This window comes from Nyctereutes procyonoides, unplaced genomic scaffold (genome assembly GCF_905146905.1).
Source record: "Nyctereutes procyonoides isolate TBG_1078 unplaced genomic scaffold, NYPRO_anot_genome, whole genome shotgun sequence".
NCBI lineage: Eukaryota > Metazoa > Chordata > Mammalia > Carnivora > Canidae > Nyctereutes > Nyctereutes procyonoides.
The window spans coordinates 12,503,592-12,520,171 of NW_026575146.1; positions in this window are offsets into that span (position 1 = coordinate 12,503,592).

Below are 16,580 nucleotides of genomic sequence, written 5' to 3' on the forward strand. Positions count from 1 at the left end.
GATTTTTTTTTTTTTTTTTAACCAATCCGAGCCCAACCCCGACTCTGAGAACCCAGGCAGGTAGGATCCTTCTGCGGGAGGCGACTCTACCATCACCAGGCCCTCTGCTCTGAATCCGTTCCCTTCCCTCCCTCAGATTCATTTGCTCCCCATGGACTGAGAAGCTCCAGCCTTTCCTACATGAATCGCTTCCAGTTTTTCCCTCTTTACCTCAGCAATTCAATAAATCTCCCCTTTTGGATTTTTTTTCCTTTTGTTTTGGCAAAACAAATGTTTTTCCTCCTTTCCAAACCATTTAGTCTACTCATGCACCTGGACTCAACCATGATCCCCACCCACCTCGTCATGTCATACTCTTGGCCTCTTCCCCTCTGCCTACAAATCTGTGCTACTCTCACACTGTAAGAAATGCAATCAATTAATGAATTAAAAATTTTAAACCATCCTTTTACCCATGCTCCTCTTTGTAAGCAGGTTTACAAAATTGCTCAGTCAGAAGAGTCACCTGGGCCCTTGCTAATGACAGTCTCCCAGGCACTTTCCCCTAGATATTGACTTATCTGGTCTGAGACATGGCACAGGAGTCTGCATGACTGGGCAAGTTTGGGGAACACCTCCTTGCAGCTCTGCTTTCCGTGTCTACACACGCTGTGCACATGGACTATCATCACTGTCCTCACCTCCCACTCACCCACAAGCACACTGCAAAGCTCCCACCCTAACAAATTTTTCTCTTGTGGGTGTTTTGTAACATGACAACAAAGCCAAGTGGAACTACAAGTCCCAGAATTTCCTAACCTTCACAGTTCTGGGTGAGGGCTGGCCACTCAGAGAAGGCTGCATGAGACCTATGGAGCAAGAGGGGAGCAGTGGGGTCATGCCCTGACGGAGATCCCTGGAGGGCCTAGGACCCACTGGCTCAGTGTGTTGTCAGGGGTGCCCTCAGGCCCATGACTCCTCTTCCTGCAGGATTTCCTCCTTCAGCTTCTCTGAGTCCAGGGCCAAGCATAGTATAGTTCCACAGCAAAGGACAATGGCTTTTGTGGGTCATCTGTGTCCTCAAGGTTGAAAGCAGAGAGAGAGACAGGTTACAATTTTTCCTTTTAGGATGAGTTTGTCTTCACAAGTTTCTGTTTGCCCTCAAATCACCCTGCTCATATCCAATTTTTCTTCCCAACTTCTGGCCCCCACTAGATGCAGAGGCAACAGCCCTCCATAGACTTCACTATGTGGTCCAACTGCTATAAGAAATTCCATATGCATGTCACTCGACAGTGGTTCTGCTTCTCTGATTAAACCCTATGTGATGTACACACTGGTACTAGAAGTGACTCCAGGGGAGGAGAACCCTAAAGATGGGTTCCGTGACTTGGAACTGGTTTATGTACAATTGATTCTCTGATATGATTAGATTTAATGGCCCTGTCACCAGTGGCAAAAGAGACATTGGTAGCCTGTGGCATGCAATGGCAAAATATTCATTAAATTGTCATCTGAAACACTTATAATTGTCTGCAAGACAAGGCTTTTCATGATCAAATAGTTGCTGCTATAATAGATTTTGGTGCAAATAAAGAATATAACATTTGGTTGCTTTGAAGAATATTAGAAAACTCAACCAAGAAAAAAAATAAACAATAAGTTTGGGGCCTCTCAATCCCAGTCTGAGGTTTGAGGAAAGGACCACAAAGCTTCCAGGACAGTCTAACAAACCTCTTGTCTCCTGTAGCCAAGATTTCTAGAGAAAGAGAGAGAAAAAAAAAAGACAGAGAAAGAAAGAAAGTTCAATCTTAAGGACTGATGACTCACAAAACAAACTGAATTTGCAATCTTGCAGGATCTCTTATGCTTAATTATGTTAAACTTGTTATGTGCATTTTACCACAATAAAAAATTTAAAAAAACCTACTTAATCAAATGGATCCCTCTTCAGGGTGCCTGGCTGGCTCAGTCGGAGGGGCATGCGATTCTTGATCTTGGGGCTATGAGTTCAAGCCCTGCACTGGGTGTAGACATTACTTAAATAAATAAAATAAGTAAACTTTTCTAAAAAAAAAATAAGTCCCTCTTCAAACTATGATTCTCAAACTTTTTGAAGTGGAGGAAACTTTTTAACATTATGAATTTCACCCCTCACATTCCTGCCCACACACACACAGAAACATATGATGGTGGTTGTACTTTTAGTGTTTTTGAAGGAGAAAAAAGGTAAGGAAAAGTAATATATATCTGATAGATATATATATATCAGAGCAGGGGCACTGGGGTGGCTCTGTGGTTGAGCGTCTGCCTTTGGCTCAGGGAATGATCTCGGGGTCCTGGGATCAAGTCCCTCATCGGGTTCTCTGCAGGGAGCCTACTTCTTCCTCTGCCTATGTTTCTGCCTCTCTCTGTGTATGTATCATTAATAAATAAATAAAATCTTTAAAAATATATATATCAGAGCATTGGTATGGTCCCTGAAGAGGCGAGTTTCTGCCAAATTTTGTCAGTGGAAGCAGCCCTTCCTCCTCGTCTTTCTCTTTCTGAGTTTCTCCCATCTCCACAAAGGCAGTTTCTTTATAGAGGATTGCTGATTCTCCCCACGACCTACCCATATGACTCTCAATGCTTCTAGACCTTGACCAGACACAAGTCCCAGCAGGCCTCAGAAGCTAAAGTACAAAGTGTGACCCATGAAGGGATGCAATATGCTCCAAAATTACAAACATTTTGTGAACTTTTATCAACAGCATCTTTGGAAATGTGTTTAGGAATGAACCCTACAGCTGTTGGATCAGGGTAGAAGAGATTGGATTGGTCCAAATTTGTTGGTAGGGTGCACTGAACAAAGATTCTAGATTTAGTGTATTAACTTAAGAAGCTGGGGATGATTCTAAAAGTTTCTGCATTGGTTTCCTGGAACACAGGAACAAAAGTGACCTATTCTGAGTAAAGTTGAAATGCCAAAACTTCCTTGGTAAACAAAAGAAGATATCTAGAGGCTAAGGAAGATCAGAATTGTAGAGTAGACTTACCATATCTGACCTGTTGTCTCACTCCCTAATTATGCCCTCCAGGATGGTTTGGGGTCCTTCTCTCACCAAGACTATAAGAAATGAATTTATAAGGACATCCTTGAAGAGCTCTATGGTGGCTCTTCTCTGCAGGCCAAGAATGACTACCATCAAATTAGCAAATTCACTGAGGTTCTGCGGTAGCAGGGGCCTTAATTATAGAGATGAGGTTAGCCAGGTTACCATAATGGGCAGCAGAGCCAGAGCAAGAATCATAATGGTTTAAACCATCAAAATCTTTGGCATTGACTAATTGATCTTGGTATCTCTACCAAATAGATGTACAACCTAGTAGATTTAGATCTGGTGACAAGAAGTCTGAGTCAAATCATCACACTAGAGAGTTGTGACCTTTTTTCTAGATTTGAGCTAGTTCACCAACCCAGGGCCTTTGGAATGAGGGTAGGCTGGTTTCCCTTCAGAAATGTCCCACTTACACAGCTAATAATTAGCTGATACATCTCCCAAAAGTCTGCTGTGACTCCTAATTCCCAACATGCTTATGGACTACAGCATGTGACACCATAGTCTACCTCCCCCTCCCCCTTGAAACTTCCAATCCGTGTCATCCCTAAAAATCACATGCTTCTGCTCCTTCTGCTGCATGTCTGACTCTCCTTCCCAGGTTCTTCTTTCTAATCCCTAAAAATGACCAGCCCTACATTTCTATCCTGGTCCCTTTACTCTTCTCATTTCCTGAAACATTTACTTCAGTAGTTCCTACATCTTTTCTACCTAGAGGTTCCAAACTTCCCTATGAGCATCATCACTGCTTTTAAGTTAGCCCAACATCAAACACCTAGATGTACTATTGCCACCTTGAAGCCATCCCATATCTGCTATGGACAGAATGTTTGTGTCCCCCTAAAATTCATATGTTGGATCCCTGCCCCCCTACCCCCCGATAGTATTAGGAGGTAAGGCGTTGGGAGGTAATTATGTCACAACGGTGGAGCCTTCATAAATGGGATAAGTGCCCTTATAAAAAGGACCTCAAAGAACTCTGTTGTCCTTGTTCTACCATGTGAGAATACCAGAAGTGGACAGTCAGCAACTCTGAAGATTCTCACCAGATCCCAACCATGCTGGCACCCTGATTTCAAACTTCCTGCCCCCAAAACTGGGAGAAATACATTTCTCTTGTTTATCAGCGACCCAGTCTATGGAATTCTGTTATAGCAGACCAAATAGACTAAGATAATATCATTTTTCCTTCTGTTCTCCTATTAACACCACGATCTTCCTAATCAAACTAGAAACATCAGGCCTCCTTGACTCCACTTCCCCCTTTCCCTTTCTACATCTCATTGGTCACCAAAGAATAGCAATTTTATGTGTAGTCTCACCTTTCTACTTCTAGAAACATGACCCAAGATCAAATCTGTGGCATTCCTGGAAGAAATACGGCAGCCTTCCACTTCCATTCTCTCTCCCAAAAATCCAGCTGACTCTTCCTAATGTATGTACTACTTTGGTGTGTGAAGTTCCATTAACCCACTGTGTTGGGCAGTCTGGCTGGCTCAGCGGTTTAGCGCCGTCTTCAGCCCAGGATGTGATCCTGGAGACCCGGGATCAAGTCCCACGTCAGGTTCCCTGCATGGAGCCTGCTTCTTCCATTGCCTGTGTCTCTGCCTCTCTTTCTGTGTCTCTCATGAATAAATGAATAAAATCTTAAAAACAAAACAAAACAAAACACTGTGAATCCTACTTGCCTATAAAATACAACCCAAGCTTCAGAATTTACTATTTTTGCCCTTTATTAACTGGCCTTCAATCAGCATTCCTCATACCAGGACATTTTCAGGTCTTTTACCATCCACTGAATATGACCCAAATGTTCTCATTTCTACATCTCTATTCACAGCATTCCCTATGTGCCATGCCTTCCTCATCTGTACCTGTTCACTTATTCCATACATACTATTGAACATCTCCCATGGTAAGGCCTTGTCCATATCGGGGCATGATTCCTCTCTTGGATTACTTAGATTCTGGCCTGTTGAAATCCTATGATTGCTACAAGGCTCGTCCATGTGCCACCACCTCTGTGGACTCCTCCTTGGTCTCCTGGCCAGAGGTGACCGCCTGACCACTGTGCTCCTTACCTCGTTCATAGTATTTGTCCACACGTATGCTAGTCATTCATCCCTGGAACCATTGTAATTGCAGTTCCCTCTGCCCAGTAAGCTTTTCCTAGACTCCTCATAGCTGAATCCCTCACTTCCTTCAAATGACACAGCCTCAGAGTCTTCTCTAGCCACTCTACCCAAACTATTCCTCCAACTTTTATCCTTCTTCATTTTTCTTCCTTGAAATTATCAGTACTTTAAGTGGGAGTGTGTGTGTGCACACGTGTGTGTAGTTGGTTGTTCATGTATTATATGCCTACATCTACCCAGTGGGCTACCAGGGATGCTGTATCCTGAAGTTGTCCTTTAGAAACAACAATCACCTCTCCCTAATCGCCTATCTTAACTTCACAAAGAATATCCAACTAGGAAATGGTAGTTTATATGTTCTTTGGGCCAAATCAAGTTCTTAGAGTATCCTTTCCCCAATAATAATATCCACAAGCAGAAAGGAAGAAAAATGGGCATTTATTCTCTCCTGTCCAGCTCATTGCTTTTGATTTTATTTTCTGGTTATATCTAAAACAACTGCCTTCTTCCCAAGCTTAGCAGAGTATAAATTAAGAATGTAACAAATGTCTCTGAATGGAATCCCCCTCCCCAAGAAACAGAATGCTGAATCTTTTTTTCCATTGCTCAATATCCTCCAGATGATCTGAAATATTGATGGCACTAACCACTGACCACAGCTCTCTCAGTGGGGACTACCATAGTCCCTTCCCACAGAACAGCCAGGGGACCAGGAGCTGCAAAAGCAGAGAACCATAAAAGCAGGAACAAAGATACTCAGCCCCACATTCACCCGGCTTTGGGACAGACCCACCCCTTCATGTCCCATTAGCCCTAGATGGAAAGAATCTTGGGAGGAGGCCTCCCTCACTTTGGATTCTCCAGAGTTTGTGTCCTTTAATTTTGTGGGTACCACAGAGTCAGTATTTTTTTTAACAATCGCTGACTGGGTAACTTCAGTTGTCCTAGGTGGCAGTGGCATCTCATTCTTGCACAATATGCCTGAGAACAGTAGGTTGCTAGTGAAGGTGAACTATCCTTTCTTTGCCCCCTTCTCCCTCCCCCAGCATGATTGGGATCACCCAACAGAAAAGGGAAGCCTTGACTCTTCTGATGAATGTATGGCCCCTCCTGATAGACTAGCCTCAGAAAGGCCTCTTGTGAAGGGTAAAGCACTCAAGCCTGACACTACTGGACACCCAGAGCAAGGAATGTCAAGACAATGGGCTCTGCACTAAGGCTTTCCACAAAACAACAAGGCCAGGGCAATTGCCTTTCCTGACCCTCAAGTGACAATCGTGTTCAACACCTTCATTCACAACCCATCAGAGGGCTGCTTGTTATAGATCTGTGGCCTCTATGACATGTGGGTCCTTATGGCACACACATCTGTAGCTGTCCTCACCCGTCTTCCCACCAGCCAGATAGGTCTCTTCCACTTCTCTAATACTTGGTCTGATCTATGACTTAATTATCTAGCCTCGATTAATTTAATTCACTGTAGAATCAATCAGACCAACTGAAAACTGTCAACTCAAAGAAATTCTTCACAGATTCTCCAGTGTATTTGTGAAGGGAATAACAGCCTGTCACTTGTAGACAAGTTGCTTAATTTCTCTGGGCCTGGGTTCCCTCACAAATAAAACGAGGTAGATTTGTCGGTGGCTCTAACACTGGCGGCATATTAGAATCATCTGGGGAACTTGTAAACCAACTATGGGGCCTGGGCCCCTCCTTCCCAGACCAATTAAGTTAGAATCTGGTGGGGAGGGGTGGAGGCTGAGGCCCCAGTATTTTTTAAAAGCTCCCTAGGGAGCATGCAACCGCCTTGGGGGAATGACCAACAGATTGGATGATCCCTCAGACTGCTTTAGTGCCAGCCTCACTCTACCCTGAAAGCCCTCATGATGTGCCTTGAGCATCTGTCATTCGAGTGACCTCTTAACCCACCCAGTGATGTCTTATTGTCCCAAGTAAGAAGTTCAGTTGCAAACAAAATACCCTCCTCAGAGGCTGAATGTGTCTTTCCAGAAGACAGGACCAGATGTCTTTAGGATTTTCCCTGGACCTTCAATCCATCAAGCAATGCACAGAGAGGACAGTTATCAACACCTGTGCCCTTACTGCAAAGGTAACCTGGTGACCCCTTCCCCTTCTCCTTACCCATTCTCTCCCTGACCTGCATTCACCCATTCATCCCACACAGACCTGTCAAGTGCCTGAAACTCCACAGGTGGACCATAAGGCCTCATGGCCAAGGTGCAATCTGGGCAACACCGTGAGAGACAGCCCCTTTTTCTTTCTGCTATGTTCTACAGCTCTATTCCACACAGAATGATGCACAGCCTCGTACTGTCATTATTTCACAAGTCAGTCATTTCCTACACCAAATTTTCGGACCCTGCACAGCACAGAGCACATAGTAGGCTCTGAGTAGAAACCCTTTGAGATGGAGGGTGAAAAGGCAGAAATAAGGCTGAGGGGCCGAAAGAAGTGTCATTATCTGTAATAGAACACATGCCCCTGGGCAGCACCCCCCCTTGGCCATCCTTCACCCCTCCCTGACTCCTCAAAGCCAATGCCAGCCTTCAGTCCAGCTTGCGAGTGCCCCTGACTCCCCTGCACTCTCCACAGCACAAGAGCTCCCTTCCAATTCCCTTCAAATCCAGAAATGTGGCCAAATCAATTTATAGAGCAGAGTTTTTCCAATGTGCAGTGTTTTTCTATAATGAACCTGCCTGTACCTTGGCTTCTCTCTCAAAGAAGACATAGGCAGCAACCATCACTTCGAATGAGCAGTGAATTTATAATGAAACTGAAATCTCCCATTGTCTCTTCAATCTCTGCTAAGCCACACCTTCTCTGAGAAGCACAAAATTATGCCACTTTAGTGGGCATTCGAGTTGCAAAATAAACAACCAACCGTGGCTAAATACAAAATGGTAATTTTTTAAAACACATTTTTATCTTGAAATATTCTTTCACTTAAAAATCATGTCATATTAATATGAACACTAAGTCCTCTTGCTTACTTGTGCCCTGACTTGTTTAGGGAGAAATAGTCAGATTTTTCTTTTCATTTTCCGAGTACAAAAGTACCATAATATTGACAGTGCTTTTCCAAAACGACACAGGGTCTTATATTAGGTGTTAACAGGAGAAGGCAAAGCTATATTTTAAACTATGATGACCTAAGAGCTAAAGGATGCCAAAAAACATAGCAGTTTTTGGAATGAGCACACAGCTTGGAACCAGGCACCATGTTTTTTAATTCAGATAATAGGGGCGCTTGGCAGGGTCTGCTTTGCCAAGTCTGCATGATTTGACTGTACAATCACGAGCTCTGAAGCCTCCACCTAATTCTCAAGATTAGTGAGATCTTAGAGCCTTTCCTCAGCACCATCCGGGATCAGAGTGGAAGAAAGATGAATGGAAACCAGGTACATGTGTGTAGCCTTAAAAAAGAAAAGGTTTATGTGTCTGTAGTCTCCAGAGGCTTATAATGGAACCTCAATAATAGCTGAGCTGGGAAAGAGGCAGGGGCCTGTAGCTTCATCCCCTGGAGGAAGAAATCATGATATTGTCAAGTAGTGAGAAAAATAAAAAATTGAAAATGTTACCAACGAGAATGTTGGACTGAACGGCAGACTATTATACTTTGTTGTCCTTTGTATTCAAAGATAATGCACCTGACAGTGATTGTTCTCTGAGCCTTAGCATGTGGCTTAAATACCAATGAGGAAACTCAAGAGTCTTTTCCATGCTCTATAAATTGTTCTGTGCTTTGCTACAGCCATGTCACTGTTTCTTGCTCTGTAGCTTCGATTCATGGTTAACCTGAAGCCTTTGGTCCAAGGGGAGGGATCTCATGCCTTCCTGCCCACAGTGGGATGATCGGCTCGTGGCTGTGGTTTAACAGAGGTCAATGCTACACAGAATAGCCAGGGCACTCTTGTAGGAGGGACATACCTTCCCCCCACCCCAATAACTTAGGGAACAGTGAAGCATGTAATGGTGGTCAAAGACATGGAGTAGAGAGCACAGACCAAGCCTCCAGTCTCCCAGCCCTGCTCAAATGAAATGCTGAGCTTCAGAGAACAGATTCACACCAACCAGAGCCACCATTTATTAAGCACCTATACCAGGGATTTACATTCAGTAACTGACTTAATTCTCACAATAGCCATGCCGCATAAGGATTATAATTTTCATTTATAGATGAGGACACTGAGGTCCAGACCAATTAAGTTATTTGTCAAGGGTCAAAAAGTTAATAAAGAGGACCTCTGGTTTCCAGTCCAGCCGTTCTGTCCTGACAACTAAAGAGCTGAAAAAAACCTAAAAAACCAACAATTCTTAGATCCATCAAGGAAGTGAGGTCACACAGCAAACAACTGCCCCTCAAAATTGGAGAGACAGACAAGCAAAAACAGAGAATCACAACTTCCCACAGCAGATATCCATGAGCAGAAACCAACCCAGAAACCAGAGCTAGGGCAGAACCACCTGAACCATAATTGACAAATTGCTAGAGTCTTGGTGTGGGCAAATCTCAAAGTTAAAAACTCTAGGGGGACCCAGTCATAAGGGGGAACCCACACATTTGTGAATTTCACCTCCAGGAACTCAACTAGATCCTCATACGAAATATCAGAGAAAAATCCCCAATAATTCCAGCAGGAAGAGGGGAAAGGAATCATTTTGGAATGCATCAGAGCATTGTGTTGTGCTTCACTGTTGTTGTTTTTAAAGATTTTATTTATTTATTTATTCATGAGAGACACACAGAGAGAAGCAGAGACATAGGCAGAGGGAGAAGCAGGCTCTCTGTGGGCATGCAATGTGGACTTGATCCTAGGACCCCAGGATCATGCCCTGAGCGGAAATGTGGACACTCAACCACTGAGCCACTCAGGTGTCCTGCATTCTGTTGTTTTTAACAAGGCCTGCCCTCAGAACAACCTATTTTATCAGAACATAACCCACTTGAGTTAGAGGGAGATTGCCAACTCCTAGCCTTCTCTTCCTATCTTACCCCACTTACAAGGAGAAAAAAACTGAAACACACTGGTGAAGCTCACAGTCCAGGGTAACAAGCTCACCAAAAACTCTGTGGACCTAATTATAGAACCAAAGAATGCTTCCCCTCCCCCCATGCCTTATCACCACATCACTAAAAGCCTATTTACTGCAGTTCCTTTCACCCAGTACACCATGTTCACCTTTCAATAAAAAATTACAAGGCACACTAAAAGTCAAAAACACACAAATCGAAGAGCCTTGACAAGTACCAGAATCAGAGTCAGGTATTATAGAAATGTCAGAATTATCAGATCAGGAATTTTTTGAAACCGTGATTAATATGCTAAGGGATTTGACAGAAATGTAGACAACAGAAAGGACAGATGGATAGTGTACCCCAGGGAGGGGTGGGGGAAATGGTAATTCTAAGATTTAAAAAGAAACAATAGAGATCAATACCTTGTACTGGAAATGAAGAATGCCTTTGATGGACTTGTTAGTAGACTGCACATGGCTGAAAGAAGTCCTGAGCTTGAGGATAGAACAATAGAAACTGAAAAGCAAAGAGATAAAAAACTGAATAAAAACAAAACAGAACACTCAAAAACTAAGGGACAACTATGAAAGCTATTATATATGCACATTGAGGATGTCAGAAGAAGAAAGAAACAGAAGAAATACGTGAAGCTATAATGACTGAAATTTTTTCCAAATTCCCCAAACACCAAACCACAGGCACAGAAACTTCAACAACACCAAGCATGATAAATGCAAAAACAAACACAAATATGCCTACACATCGGCATATCATATTCAAAGTTCAGAAAATCCAAGATGAAAACCTCCAATGAAGCCCAAGGAAGAAAATACCTTACCTGTCGAGGAGCAAAGATAAGATTTATATCAGACTACTCCTCAGAAACCACACAAGAAAGAAGGAAGTAAAGTGAAATATTTAAAGTGCTAAGGAAAAAAAAAAAAAAACCCTATCCTCTACAATTCTATTCTCTCTGAGACTAGCTTTCCAAGGTGTAAGAAAAAGAAAGACCTCCTGAGAAACAAAAATTGAGGAAATTTGTTGCCAGTAGATCTGCTTTGCAAGAAATGTTAAATGAAATTCTTCAAAGATGGAATCCCTGGGTGGCTCAGCAGTTTAGCACCTGCCTTTGGCCCGGGGTGTGATGCTGGAGACCTGGGATCGAGTCCCACATCGGGCTCCCTGCATGGAGCCTGCTTCTCCCTCTGCCTCTCTCTCTTTCTCTCTCTCTCTCTCTCATGAATAAATAAATAAAATCTTTAAAGAAAAATTCTTCAAAGAGAAGGAAAATGAGACAAGTCAGAACTCACAACTACATGAGATAGGAAGCGTGTTGGAAACTGAATGAGTGAAGGTAAAACAAAAAACATTTATTTTTCATATTCCTAATTGATGACAGCATTTATTAAAAATAATAGCAACAATAATAATATGCAGATGCCAAGGAAGTTTACAAGAAGATGCTCCACATCATATGTCATCAGAGAAATGCAAATTAAAACAAAAATCAAGTACCAACACACATCTATTAGAATAGTCAAAATCCAAAATACTGACAACACCAAATTCTAGTAGGAATAGGGAGCTCACGCTGGAGAGTACAACATGGGGCAGCCACTTTGGAAGACAGTTTGGCAGTTTCTAACGAAACTAAGTAAACTCCTACCATATTATCTAGCAATCATGCCTCCTGCTATTTACCCAAGTAAAGTGAAAACTTATGTCCTCACAAAAACCTGCAGCACTTGGATATTTATAGCAGTTTTATTCATAATTGTCAAAACTTGGAAGCAACCAAAATGTCCTTCAGTAGATGAATGGATAAATACACTATGGTAGGTACATCCAGACAACAGAATATTATTCAGCTCTAAAAAAAAATTCATCTAGCAATGAAAAGAAATGCACATAATTAAGTGAAAGAAGCCAATATGAAAAAGCTATAGAGGATATGATTCCAACTATATGACATTCTGGAAAATGCAAAACTATGGAGACCGTAAAACGATCAGCAGTTGCCAGAGGACGGCTGGAGAGAGGGAAGGATGAATAGGCACAGCACAGGATTTTTAGGGCAGCAAACTTATAATGTCCCATACTATAATGGTGGATGTGTCATTATACATTTGTCAAAACCCATTGAATATACAACACCAAAAGTGTGCCTTAATATAAACTATGGATTTTGGGTGATAATGTGTGTCAATGTAGATTCATCGATGGTAACTAACGTACTACTGTGTTGCCCAGTGTGGATGGTGGGGGAAGCTATGTATGTGTAGGGATAGTACATAGAAAATCTCTATACTTTCCACTTAAATCTAAAAATGCTCTAAAAAATAAAGTTTATAAACTAAAAACATAATAAGTTCTAGAGCTAGAATCTGATCTCAGGTACTTACCTATAAAACCTTTGTTTGACTTGGCAATGTGACAGCCTCTAAGATGAAACTAGCAGTTCCTAAGCCACTGAGTGTGGCCCTGCACCACTCTATGTGTCTTTGGCCCTTTATTCTTAAGGCATCCCAATTCTAACTTACCTTTCAACAGCCAAGGGGGTCATACTGTCACTCACGCCACACAGTGAGGAGCTGTACGACTAAAAGCAGACAAAATCACTAAGGAAATGCTTTAGTCTCATCAATCAGTGTAAATTCTAGTTTATCAGTGACACATTGCTGACAAACAAACCACAGCAGTTTACTATTTCCCATGATCCTATAGGTTAGCCAGGCAGGTCTTCTGCTGCTCTCACATGAACCAACTCAAACAACCATATTCCCTGGTAGACCAGCTGGGGCCTGTGCTCAGCTTGGATGGCTGAGATGGCGGGGTCTCTCCCTCTCATGGTCTTTGTGCTTGGCTTTTTCACAGCTTGGTGATCTCAGATGTTCAAGACAACAAAAGCAGAGGCTCTCAATCCTCTTAAGCCCTAGCCTCCAAAGTTGTACCATGTTGCTTCAAGCTGTTTCCACTGGTCAGAGCAAGTCATAAGGCCAGCCCACATTAACAGAGTGAGGAAACAGACCTCTCGATGGGAGAAGCAGCAAAGTCACATTGCAAAGAAACATGAACACAGGAAGGTCGTGATTTCCTGGGGGCCAATATTGTACATATTATTGTACCATGGTCCTCCCTTTGGCCCCAGTGATTCACATTCAGATTCCCCAAAGTCTCATCCAATTCCAGCATTAGACTCAAAGCCCATGATCTCATGCAGGTCAAGTCCAGATGGAAAGGGAGAATAAAATAACTGCAACCAACCCTCCCATTTAAAAAGGAGAAAGAGGGGCCCCTGGGTGGCTCAGTGGTTGAGCATCTGCCTTCTGCTCAGGTCATGATCCTGGGGTCCTAAGATCAAGTCCCGCATCAGGCTCCCCATAGGGAGCCTGCTTCTCCTTCTGCCAATGTCTCTGCCTCTCTCTGTGTGTCTCTCATGAATAAATAAATGAAATATTTTTTTAAAAAAGGTGGAGAGAAAGGGGTGCCTGGGTGGTTCAGTTGGTTAAGTACCGGACTCTTGATCTCAGCTCATGTCTTGATCTCAGGGTCTTGATCTCAGTGTCATGAGTGCAAGCCCTATGTTGGGCTCCATGCTGGGTAGGGAGAAAAAAAGGAGAAAGAGAGCCTTGGAAATGTCACTGGCCCCAAACAATTCTGAAATCTGGCTAGGTACATGTTTCAACCTTCCTCCTCTGACAACAGGGTATGTTCTGTTATTGGAAGCCAGATGTGCTCCCTAGGAGCAGACCCCTTAGCTATTCTGCTCAGTTTTTGGCTCTGCCCTCAGACTATGGCCTTACCTTCTGAGACACCTTTCCTTTATCACAAAAAAATGGTCCATGTTTGCAACTAAGAAGCGTTTTTAGTCATCCTCCTGCCCACAGACAGTTGGGAGGCCAGAGGCCTGTCTGTTTCAGTCCAAGCTGGCAAGGCTCTCTTAAATACAATACTTTCAAAATCTCTGTGGGTTTCCTGTTAATTTTATACTGTTTCTCTCCATGTCCCAAAGAGACACATCCATCATTCCTTTCAAGACACGCCTGTCTGTGTGTTAGACATGTCAAATTGCAGTGGGATGATGCCCTGAGGATTCTTAGAAAACACTGTGTCTGGCTGAGAGGGTTATTTAGACACCTCCTTAAATTTCTCAGAAGTCTTAGCAAAGATTTTACAGCCACACCCTTGATTCAATGTTTACCTGTTTCTTTCTTTCTCTTTTTTTTTTTTTTTTTTTTGAGTCTTTGCTGACTGGAGACACTAGAAATATAAATAAAATCATTTAATTTTATAAATAAAAATGTCCTGGATTTTCTCTATTTCCTGTAAATTCTAATTATAAACTAAATACTTCATTCTTCAGTTCACTTCTCTCTTCCCAAGTTAAAAAATAAATAAATAAATAAATAAATAAGTAAATAAATAAATAAATAAATAAATAAATAAAACAGTGGACACTTTCAACATTTTTGCCTTGGCCAAGTGCACAAGGTCACCAAGCACATTTTCTACACCCCTTGTTCCTGTGGCATCAGCTTGCCCATTACACAATGTGGGTCATTCCTTTCCAACATCCACTAACAATTCTTCCAGTGCCCTTCCAGCTTCTCTAAAAAACGCTGTGCTATCCTTTCAGCCTCTACCGGCCCAGTCCCAAAGCCAGGGCCACACACACGTCTTGGGGTTTGCTTCAATTACCCACTGCCAGATACCAATTTCTGTATCTGTTACTTATTATTGTACAACAAAACACTCCAAAACTTAGTGGTTTCAAAGAACCACAATGTATTCTATCTCATTATTCTGTGGATTGGCTGGGGAGTTCTTCTGCTGGTCCTTCCTGGTCTGCATCCAACTGGCAGGTTGGCTTCACCTGGGCTTTTCTCTCCAGAAGGTCTTCCATCCTGAGTTTATAAACGCATAAGCATGGTAGACGTGGAACAATGAAAAAGCAAAAGCAAAGGTTCCAGAGCCTCTAGAAGCCAGCCTCAGAGGTCATGCACTGTCACTTCTACCTTATTCTATTGGGTAAATGACGTATAGTCAAAGGACGGAAAAACGTACTCTACATCTTGATTGAAGGAATAGCAGAGAACATGCATACAGGAAAGTATAATTCTTTAGGGGCTAGAACTTATAATAACCTACTACATAATATATATATTTTTATGTATAGAAATATGTGAACATATCTGCACAGCATGATTTTTTTACATCCGAGTTTGGAATCAAGATATTTGCTTTACTAGTTTATTTAGATAAATATAGTTGGGTCATAATACTTTATGATAGTCAGCTAGTGAATGGCCTGTAGTATATTTGGCAAAAGTAATGAATTCTTAGTGATTTGAGATTTTCCTAGAGCTCCTAGCTATAAAATGTTTCCTGTGAAGTAAAATGATATTGCTGAGGAATTTGGGTGGAAATTATAGGGTTTATGGATTAGCAAAGTGAGAATTAATGAGGTTCCTCTGTCTTTACTGAAACCTAAGAACTAGAATTCCTATAAAGAAATTAGTTCTAAGAGCGAAGGCCATTTTCAAATCATTCTGGCAAAGATGGCATCATATTGAAAGCAATAAGCTATAAAAGCCTAAATTTTGCCATTATAGAGATCATTTTTATTGCAATGTATAATTTTTATTAATTAAAATTTCACATGGATAACTTAGCAATAAAATTATTTTTTAGCCATAAAATTATTTATAATCTAAGTGTATGTCTGTAATCTCACCATGTAATATATTTTTCACAAAGGTTTAGGACAATATAAGCTATGGTTTCCTATCTTTATTTCTCAGAGTCACTTTTACTGTTTAAATTAAGAAACTTTTATAAATTAAAGTATAAAGCCTTATTTCTCAGATATTTGTGAGTGAAATAAAGTGTTATTTTTACTCTCTTCAGAAATGCATAAAATGAGTGATTATAAAAATACGTCATAATATTACTCATCGTCTTTCAGACATTAAGAGAACTAATAACAAAGTTGTGCTAAGGAATATTGAATAAAAAATTGTTTTAGCAGGGAGACACTTAATTTTACATATAGATAGAAGACCCAATCAAATTAGATGAGATAGGATCTCATGACTTAATTTATAGTACTATTATGCCATCCTAATTGTTCAATAGTCTTTATCAGGCTAAAAGTTTTGACCCCATGGATGATAACTAGAGACACATTGATAAAGCCAGCTTCAGAATAAATTACATATTCACGGAAAATTAAAAATCTGTGTGCAGAACACTTAAATGTATTAAAAATTTCAGCAATTCATCTTGTAAAATCTTTCTCCAGCACCATTTTGAGTCTGACAGCCGTTG